Raw genomic sequence first — 10,866 nt, forward strand, 5'->3', positions numbered from 1 at the left:
CCCCGAGCGCGAGCCCGAGCCACTGACTTGACCCAGTGACCGAGCGCGAGCTCCACTGACGGGACCGATTTGAAGGAGCGAGCTTCGACCCCCCTCTCTCTCTCTCTCTCAGTTAGCCGCCAGTGACCACGAAGAGGTTTCGGTCCCCACACCGCAACCGCTTCTACTTCCCTAAAGTAATACGTACAGGAAGGGAAAGAAAAAAAAAAGAACCAGGCTAATGGAGACACACTTGAGCACCCTCAGCTCAGGGCATGGATCTTCTGCTGAAATACTTGCAAAAAAAAAAGTAATGCAATATCTACATTTCCTTGCTGCAATGAGATATTTAAGCGCACCCAAGGTATGTATTGAAAAACGGCACGTGTACTCGATCTTAGTTTTATATAGGAAATAAATGGAATTTATTCCACCTGTGTGAGATGACAAAACCAGAACCAGATCTGAGGAAGGATTCTATCTGAAAGGTTAACTTTCTCTTTCAGATGCTCCCTGACATGATGTGCATTTCCAACATTTTCACTTCTGAACCAGAAGCACTTTGCCATAAGTTAGTGTCAGGTTAAAAATAAATCAAACAGCTGCGTGCTCCCTCTATTTTCTGGATGGATGAGCTTCAGTGGGCTGAATGGCCTTCCTAATCATATTTATCTTGTGACCAACCAGTGCTAGTTGCATGCCTGAGGACCTCCCTTGCCAATAAATGCCCCACAGCATTCCAGAGAATTACATTGGTGCAAAAAAAAATGTTTGCCACAGAGTTGACCCCAAAAAGTACACAACCCAGAACAAACACATAAGCCCAGCGTAAATAAAATAAATCAAGCCAAACTCCCCATTAAAGCTGTATCCTAATAATCATCACATGCACCCATATAGAATCAGTGTAAATGGTATAGAGGGTGCAGAATTCTTAAAATGCATTCAGAAGAACTTTTTTAGCCCGTACATAGCAAGCCCAACAAGAGAGGGGGCAGTTCTGGATTTAGTTTTAGGGAATGAAGCTGGGCATTTGGAAGGAGTATCAGTGGGAGACCAGTTTGGTGGTAGTGATCATAATTCAGTTAGATTTAGTACCGTAATGGAAAAGGACAAAGATAGAACAAGAATAAAGGTTCTCAATTGGGGAAAGGCAAATTTTACTAAGCTGAGATGTGATTTAGCAAAAATGGACTGGAAACAGCTACTTGAAGGTAAATCAGTGTCAGAGCAGTGGGAGGCATTCAAGGGGGAGATAGTGAGGGTTCAGAGCAAATATGTTCCCAAAAAGAAAAAGGGTGGGACTGCCAAATCTATAGCCCCCTGGATGTCAAGGAGCAAACAGGGTAGGATAAGGCAAAAAAGGGAAGCTTATGTCAGATACCGAGAGCTCAATATTGCAGAAAGCCTATAGAAAGTGCAGGGGTGAAATGAAAAAGGAAATTAGGAAAGCAAAAATACTGGCAAGTAAAATCAAGGAAAACCCAAAGATGTTTTATAAATACTTTTATAGACACTGACTAGAATCAGTGCTGTCACCTATGTCAACGCCATAAACTCCTTCCAAAGACTCCATTGTAAAGAGTTCTGGTACCCCTCCTCTGCAGGGTGTGAAATATTTTGCCGGCCCCTCTGTAAGCCTAGTGATTGAATGTAACCTTTTTTATTTCACTGAATCTTTTTATGACATTCTGTTATGTTATTTTATTATGACAGATTACATTCAACTGCCCAACAACCTCTTCACAGTTTGTATTAGGACTCTAGAGTTTGATAGATTCAAGGTGGACCCAAAGAGGGTTATCTGCTCAAGATCTCATTCATGATCAATTCCAAATCCATAGACCTGAGCTGCCTAGGTCTCTTGGGTACATCTGCTAGTTTGCAAAACAATACTGCATAGCAACCTGCGAGGATCAGCCGCCCAATCTTTGGCCCCTTATACTGCATGAAACAATTGTTGGAAGCATTTCCATTTGTTGGCTTAACTTACCATCAGTAGAATTGCCATGAGAAAAAGTTAAAATCAATTCTTATAGCTGGGCAGTAACTAATTGTAACAATTACTGCCCAAATATTAAGATCTAAAGATACTACTCAGAAATTGCTCATAAAATGACAGTATAACAGTATTTTAGTTGCTAGACTGTTTTCTTGCACTGGAACCAATTGAGAATTATTAGTAAGTAATCTATCTTTTTTTAATCATTTTACTATAAGGGAGGATTCCTTTCCCAGGATAAAATTTTGAGACTTCTCTGAATGGATTTTTCATGTCTTTTTAATCATCTTTACCTTTAATACTTTTTAAACTCAGATTTTTTCACTGACATTAGTTCATGGACATAATCTCACAAGACAAGAACATCATGCAGGATTGGATTATTTCAGTACTTAGGTTTAAAGCAACATTGTTTTCCATATAGAACAGTTTGAAAACAAGCTAAATTCTCGCAACATGCAAAATACTTTGCTTGAAAAATCTTCCATATATTGCACTGCAATAAATTATGCTGTAGCAGAACTGCAATAGTAAAAAAGTTTAGAATGCATTTTCCCCTCAATTTTCTCCCTTTACCCCTCCTTTTCTGAAGATGATGAATCATGCAGAAATATGGTGGCATGTGTTGGCAACCAGTGTGCTCCTCTAAGGGGCCATCATTGAAATTTGGATTTGATGTTTGCCTGTCTGTAGTTTGGATAAAAAAATAGCAATTTCCTTGCACTTTATGAGCCTGTTACATAGAGAATGCTGTATGCAAAATGCTTTAAACTATATTTATTCTACTTATAAAGAAGACCTCTGTAACTCACTCGCAACATACATTTTATGAATGGGCCTGGTATGGTGGTTTTTTTATTATGTGGCCAGAAGTACCACCCAGTGTCACTCAGAATACTCAAAGGCAGTAGTCATTACGGTGCTCTTGACATTATCAGTTGCCATTCGGCTGTCAAAGAGAATCCTGTGTAGGAATAGAGAGTCATAAAAGTTTATGGCACAGAAGGAGGCCAATTGGCCCATCGTGTCTGTGCCGGCCGAAAAAGAGCCATGCAGCCTAATCCCACTTTCCAGCTCTTGGTCTGTAGCCTTGCAGGTTACGGCACTTCAAGTGCACAGCCAAGTACCTTTTAAATGCAATAAGGATTTCTGCCTCTACTATCCTTCCAGGCAGTGAGTTCCAGACTTCTACCACCCTCTGGGTGAAAAAATATTTCCTCAGCTCCCCTCTAATCCTTCTACCAATTACTTTAAATCTATGCCCCCTGGTTATTGATCCCTCTGCTAAAGGAAATAGGGCCACTCTATCTAGGCCCCTCATAATTTTATACACCTCAATTAAATCTCTCCTCAGCCTCCTCTGTTCTAAAGAAAATAACCCCAGCCTATCCAATCTTTCCCCATAGCTAAAATTCTCCAGTCCTGGCAACATTCTTGTAAATCTCCTCTGTACCCTCTCGAGTGCAATCACATCTTTCCTGTAATGTGGTGACCAGAACTGTACACGGTACTCAAGCTGTGGCCTAACTAGTGTTTTATACAGTTCCAGCATAATCTCCCTGCTCTTATATTCTATGCCTTGGCTAATAAAGGCAAGTATCCCGTATGCCTTCTTAATCACCTTATCCACCTGTCCTGCTACCTTCAGGGATCTGTGGACATGCACTCAAAGGTCCCTCTGTTCCTCGACACCTCTCAGTATCCTCCCTTTTATTGTGTATTCCCTTGCCTTATTTGCCCTCCCCAATTGCATTACCTCATTCTTCTCCGGATTGAATTCCATTTGCCACTTTTCTGCCCACCTGACCAGTCCATTGATATCTTTCACAGTCTACAGCTTTCCTCCTCATTATCAACCACACGGCCAATTTTTGTATCATCTGCAAACTTCTCAATCATACCCCCTACATTTAAGTCTAAATCATTGATATATACCACAAAAAGCAAGGGATCGAGTACTGAGCCCTGCGGAACCCCACTGGAAACAGCCTTCCAGTCACAAAAACACCCGTCGACCATTACCCTTTGCTTCCTGCCACTGAGCCAATTTTGGATCCAACTTGCCACTTTCCCTTGGATCCCATGGGCTTTTATTTTTCTGACCAGTCTGCCACGTGGGACCTTGTCAAAAGCCTTGCTAAAATCCATGTAGACTACATTAAATGCTCTACCCTCATCGACCCTCCTTGTTACCTCCTCAAAAAATTCAATCAAGTTAGTCAGACATGACCTTCCCTTAACAAATCTATGCTGACTGTCCTTTTTTAATCCGTGCCTTTCTAAATGATGATCAACACTGTCCCTCAGAATTGTTTCCAATAATTTCCCACCACGAGGTTAGGCTGACTGGCCTGTAATTACTCGGTCTATCCCTTTCTCCCTTTCTAAACAATGGTACAACGTTAGCAATCCTCCAGTCCTCCAGCACCACGCCTGTAGCCAGAGAGGATTGGAAAATGATGGTCAGAGCCTCCACTATTTCCTCCCTTGCTTCTCTTAACAGCCTGGGATACATTTCATCCGGACCTGGCGATTTATCTACTTTCAAAGATACTAATCCCGTTGATAGCTCCTCCCTCACTATGTTTATCCCATCCAATATTTCACACTCCTCCTCCTTAACTACAACGTCTGCAACGTCCCTCTTTTGTGAAGACAGATGCAAAGTATTCATTAAGAACCATACCAACATCTTCTGCCTCCACACAAAGGTTACCTTTTTAGTCTCTGATAGACGCTACTCTTTCCTTTATAAAAATATATAAAGAGCAAGATGCTGTATATATCATAAGATGCCATATTTGCATTTACTAATTTTTTATGACTGATACACTATGTGACAAACATTCTTTAGCAATACAAACATCTAAGTTCATCACATATTATTTATGGATATAATTTTGTCCCTCTACAGAGCAGTCAAAGCCATCAGGGAATTCAATGTCAGCAACCACAGCTGAAGCATTTCAAGGATCTATCAGAATCATCAGTGACGCAGCACCCACCATAGAACTAAGATCACTGTAAGCACAATCCACATCATCTCCACCCCAACGATAGCACTTACCAGTGCCTTGAGACACGAAGAAAGCAGATTCAACTAAATTCATTGGAATCTAAAGATGATGAAAGGCAAAGCACAGGGAGGTGGCAAATTGCCATAGAACATCTTTGCACCTAACTCCAGTGAAAGAATCTTGAGGTAAGGTGCGGAAGTAAGTATCAGAGTTGTAGTAAAGCATGCAAAACTTGCATTTCACCTTGACTAAATTAAGATGCAGTGGGAATAGAATTTGGAGCACTTTTGAATTTGGAAAGCAAATTTGGGAAATTCATCATTGTTCTCAAATAATGAAATGCACACAACAGACTTATCAACCAACATTTTATAAATAAACATGAAACTTCTGTACCACAGAATGGTGGGAAGTGAAGTCACATTTGTGATTCCCCATGTGATAAATGCACTTGGTATTGGTATCAAGGGAAGGTATCAGGGGGAAAACTCTCCAGTGGCTGGAGTCATACCTAGCACAAAGGAAGATGGTAGTGGTTGTTGGAGGCCAATCATCTCAGCCTCAGGACATTGCTGCAGGAGTTCCTCAGGGCAGTGTCCTAGGCCCAACCGTCTTCAGTTGCTTCATTAATGACTTTCCCTCCATCATTAGGTCAGAAATGGGGATGTTCGCTGATGATTGCTCAGTGCTCCACAGTGCTCAGTTCCATTCGCAACCCCTCAGATAATGAAGCAGTCCGTGCCCGCATGCAGCAAGACCTGGACAACATCCAGGCTTGGGCTGATAAGTGGCAAGTAACATTCGCAAATGCCAGGCAATGATCATCCCCAACAAGAGAGAGTCTAAACACCTCCCCTTGACATTCAACGGCATTACCATTGCCGAATCCCCCACCATCAACATCCTGGGGGTCACCATTGACCAGCAACTTAAGTGGACCAGCCACATAAATACTGTGGCTACAAGAGCAGGTCAGAGGCTGGGTATTCTGTGGTGAGTGACTCACCTCCTGACTCCCCAAAGCCTTTCCACCATCTACAAGGCACAAGTCAGGAATGTGATGGAATACTCTCCACTTGCCTGGATGAGTGCAGCTCCAACAACACTCAAGAAGCTCAACACCATCCAGGACAAAGCAGCCCGCTTGATTGGCACCCCATCCACCACCCTAAACATTCACTCCCTTCACCACCGGCGCACTGTGGCTGCAGTGTGTACCATCCACAGGATGCACTGCAGCAACTCGGCAAGGCTTCTTCGACAGCACCTCCCAAACCCGCGACCTCTACTACCTAGAAGGACAAGAGCAGCAGGCACATGGGAACAACACCACCTGCTCGTTCCCCTCCAAGTCACACACCATCCCAACTTAGAAATATATCGCCGTTCCTTCGTCGTCACTGGGTCAAAATCCTGGAACTCCCTTCCTAACAGCACTGTGGGAGAACCTTCACCACACGGACTGCAGCGGTTCAAGAAGGCGGCTCACCACCACCTTCTCAAGGGCAATTAGGGATGGGCAATAAATGCTGGCCTTGCCAGCGACGCCCACATCCCATGAACGAATAAAAAAAATGTTAGACAAGACTAGCTGCTTCTCCACAGAGATGAAAGGAAAGTTATACTGTAAATTCTGCTAGTTCCCTTCCTATATACTTTCCAGAAAATGGCTGATGAGAAGCATATGCAGAGGCTTGGGAGTGGTTCATGTGTCAAACCATATTAAGCTATTCTGATTTACTATAGTGATTTAATCCCATTGTGTAGGGAATAGAACAGAATATCCCCCCCCCACTCAATCTTTATGCAAATAACAAAATAATGGTTATGAAACCCATTCACAGTTAGCAAGGGGTGTTAATTTTGTTTCGGAGAACATGGCACCCTCTTCATCTCTCAAAACTATATAATTTGTGTCTCACCTTGTTTCATCCCTCTCACCTCTCCTTTAAAATCCTTGTTCTCTACTGCCCAACCAAGTACCATGCCAAATTTCTCACCGAGCTATCTTCAACCTTCATCTCAACTCATCATGCTCTCTCTTCTGGCTGGACCATAAAGCACTACTGGGTCCTGTTCTCCTCTGCCAAAACTGCTCACTATTCCAGGATCATCCTGGAATTCAAAGCTAACCCCCGGCTTCTCTTCGCCTCTACTAACCATCTTCTTAAACCCCCCTTCCTCGCCCTCTCCACTCTCACGTCCAATGAAAAGTGTGAGAAGCTCATGGACTTCTTTGTCACTAAGATTGAGACCATCCTTTCAGCTGCCTCTGATGCTTCCCTCCCTTCCCCTAGCCCACTAAGCCAAACTTCCCCAAAGGTTCCCCCCAGCCCTAGCTCTGAACTCGCATATTTCTCTAGTTTCTCTTCTATCTCCCTTCATGCCCTCTCCAAGCTCATCTTGACCATGAGACCAACCTCCTGCTCCCTCAAACCTATTCCCACCAAACGGCTGACCACCCAACTTCCCTTCCTGGCCCCTATGTTAGCTGATATTGTTAATGGTTCCCTCTCCTCAGATACTGACCCCTTCCCCTTCAAATCTGCCATCATCACCCCCTCCTCAAAAAACCCACCCTTGACCACCCCCCCTCCCATGCCCTTGCAAACTACCTCCCTTTTCTCTCCAAAGTCCTTGAACATGTTGTCACCTCCCAAATATGTCCCCATCTTTCCCACAACTCCATGTTTGAATCCCTCCAATCAGGTTTCCGCCTCTGCCACAGTACTGAAACAACCCTTATCAAAGTCACAAATGACATCCCATGTGACCACGGTAAACTATCCCTCCTCATCCTTCTAGTCCTGTCTGCAGCCTTTGACATAGTTGACCACACCATCCTTCTCCAACACCTCTCCTCCGCCGTCCAGCTGGATAGGACTGTGTTCACCTGGTTACATTCTTATCGATCCAGTTGCAGGCAGAGAATCACCTGCAATGTCTTCCCTTCCCGCTCCCACACCATCACCTCTGGAGTCCCCCAAGGTTCTTTCCTTGCCCCCTCCTATTTCTCATCTACATGCTTCCCCTCGGCGACATCATCCAAAAACATGACGTCAAATTTCACATGTACGCTGATGACACCCAGCTCTTCCTCACCTCCACCTCTCCACTATCTCTCATTAGCACACTGCTTGTCCAACATCCACTACTGGATGAGCAAAAATTTCCTCCAACTAAATATTGGGAAGATCAAAGCCATTGTATTTGGTCCCCGCCGCAAACTCCATTCCCTAGCCACCGACTCCATCCCTCTCCCTGGCCACCGTTTGAGGCTGAACCAGAATGTTCGCAACCTTGGTGTCCTATTTGACCCTGAGATGAGCTTCCAACCACATAACCGTTCCATCACCAAGACCGCCTACTTCCACCTCTGTAACATCGCCCATCTCTGCCGTCATCTGCAGCTGAAACCCTCATCCATGCCTTTGTAACCTCTAGACTATTCCAATGCTCTCCTGGCTGGTCTCCCATCTTCCACCCTCCATAAACCTGAGCTCATCCAAAACTCTGCTGCCCATATCCTAACTCGCACCAAGTCCCGTTCTCCCATCACCCCTGCGCTCATTTGACCTACATTGGCTCCCGGTCTGGGAATGCCTCGATTTTAAAATTCTCATTCTTGTTTTCAAATCCCTCCCTATCTCTGTAACTTCCTCCAGCCCTACATCCCTCCAAGATCTCTGCGTTCCTCCAATTCTTACCTCTTGCACATCCCCGATTTTAATCGCTCCACCATTGGCGGCCGTGCCTTCAGCTGTCTAGGCCCTAAGCTCTGGAATTCCCTCCCTAAACTTCTCCACCTCTCTATTTCTCTCTCCTCCTTTAAGACGCTCCTTAAAACCTACGTCTTTGACCAAGCTTTTAGTCACCTGTCTAATACTTCCTTATGTGGCTCGGTGTCAAATTTTGTTTGATAACACTCCTGTGAAGCACCTTAGAACATTTTACTATGGTAAAGGCATTATATAAATGCAAGTTGTTGTTGTTGTGTTGGGAAGCAATTGAATTTGGTAATTGATTCTGCTGAAACGGAAAAGCACTTGTGACTTTGTCACTCATGAATTATGCAGTCTCCTCATTGCCTGTAACACACGCAGCATTAGCTATCTGTTAGCCTGTATGAAATGTGGCACAACTTTGTTTTGTTGCTAGCTTGCTAGTTTTACATTACCACTCACAGATGTGTGGTTCCTAGCATATTGATTTTCAATAGGAATGCAGAGGCTAATGAAAGTCACTTATCAAGTTTGATATGATACAACAGAGATTAAAAGGCAGTGAGGAGACATATCAAATGTTTACAGATTCACAAGCAGGGTGCACAGATGGTTTCCAGGAAGCTCATTTTCAAGGGGAAGCCAGTGTTTGGTGACAGCTTACTTACACAAAGATAAATTATGATGACATATAAAAAGGCATTCACGTTCCACCTGATAGTTTGGGGAAACTATGCTATTCCTTTAACGACGGTAAAACAAATCACAATATTGTTTCTGGCTTAATTACATGCTACATAGGCAGGGAAAACTGTTCATCAAGACAATTGGTTCGCAAAACAAAAGATGGGAAACAGTAATTGTTTAATTCCAACACATTATAAAGAATAACACTCTGAAGAACAGTCGAGAGAGTGACACAGCTTGGGTTGGGATGATGCTGATAAGCTGCTTTCATGGTTCATGACATATGACCCTCACCTCGTGTTGCTGTATTGGAACACAAACCAGACTCCATGCTATCCTTTTTTATATGTTCTCAACCAGAAAAGAAAGGAATTTTATTTTTGTTATTTTGTTCATGAAGAAAATCATGTTTCGTGATGCCACTTTCCAAGTGTGATACGATAGCAAATGAAACCTGATGCTAATTTCTTGTTTCTCTAAATGTTGCAGGTTAGCTTATCACAGATTTCAATCTAGGGAAGAAAAGAACATAAGAACACAAGAAATAGGAGCAGGAGTAGGCCATCTGGCCCCTCGAGCCTGCTCCGCCATTCAACAAGATCATGGCTGATCTTCTACCTCAACGCCATTTTCCTGCATTATCCCCATATCCCTTGATGCCTTTAATATCTAGAAATCTATCGATCTCTGTTTTGAATGTACTCAATGACTGAGCTTCCACAGCCCTCTGAGGTAGAGAATTCCAAAGATTCACCACCCTCTGAGTGAAGAAATTTCTTCTCATCTCAGTGCTAAATGGCTTACCACTTATTCTGAGACTGTGACCCCTGGTTATAGACTCCTCAGCCAGGGGAAACATCCTCCCTGCATCTACCCCGTCGAGCCCTGTAAGAATTTTGTATGTTTCAAAGATATCTTTCAAAGGTAAAGCACAGAATTTCATTTGTTCTATATATGCATAGATATATTTCTGTATCCATGATTATGTGTACATGGAAATAAGCCTTGAAATTACTGATGGCAGCCCAATTCTTAATGTGTTCATATGACTTTCCTCTGTTGTTATTTTCATGATGTGGAGATGCCGGTGATGGACTGGGGTTGACAATTGTAAACAATTTTACAACACCAAGTTATAGTCCAGCAATTTTATTTGAAATTCACAAGCTTTCGGAGGCTTCCTCCTTCCTCAGGTGAATGCTGTGGAAATGAAATCCTTGAACCTCTCGCATTTATAAATCATAGAACAATACCTGGTGATGACAGACATTCTTTCCAACTGCCCGGTGCCAAGGCAATCAGTGTGCAGACAGACAGGTGTTATCTACAAGGTCTCCGAATATACAAACCACCAAAAAAAAAACAGAAATAGAGAGGCAGAAACATGGAAAAGACAGCAAATGACCCGTTATATTAAAGACAGATAACATTTGTTCGCTGGTGGGGTAACGTGTAGCGT

At 43.2% G+C, this 10,866-nt stretch overlaps 1 long non-coding RNA gene across 2 annotated transcripts; it reads left to right on the forward strand.

Moving 5' to 3' along the window:
- The first annotated feature begins 44 nt into the window (after positions 1 to 44).
- On the forward strand, positions 45 to 10,337 carry LOC137300985 (uncharacterized). 2 transcript variants are annotated; one of them, XR_010958207.1, is made up of 3 exons: positions 45 to 343; positions 4,896 to 5,196; positions 9,897 to 10,337. It is a non-coding gene; the product is annotated as an uncharacterized lncRNA (long non-coding RNA). The 2 variants fall into 2 exon arrangements; XR_010958208.1 differs by having other exon boundaries at positions 4,896 to 5,183.
- The last annotated feature ends 529 nt before the right edge of the window (positions 10,338 to 10,866 follow it).

Source organism: Heptranchias perlo, chromosome 32 (genome assembly GCF_035084215.1).
Source record: "Heptranchias perlo isolate sHepPer1 chromosome 32, sHepPer1.hap1, whole genome shotgun sequence".
Taxonomy (NCBI): Eukaryota; Metazoa; Chordata; class Chondrichthyes; order Hexanchiformes; family Hexanchidae; genus Heptranchias; species Heptranchias perlo.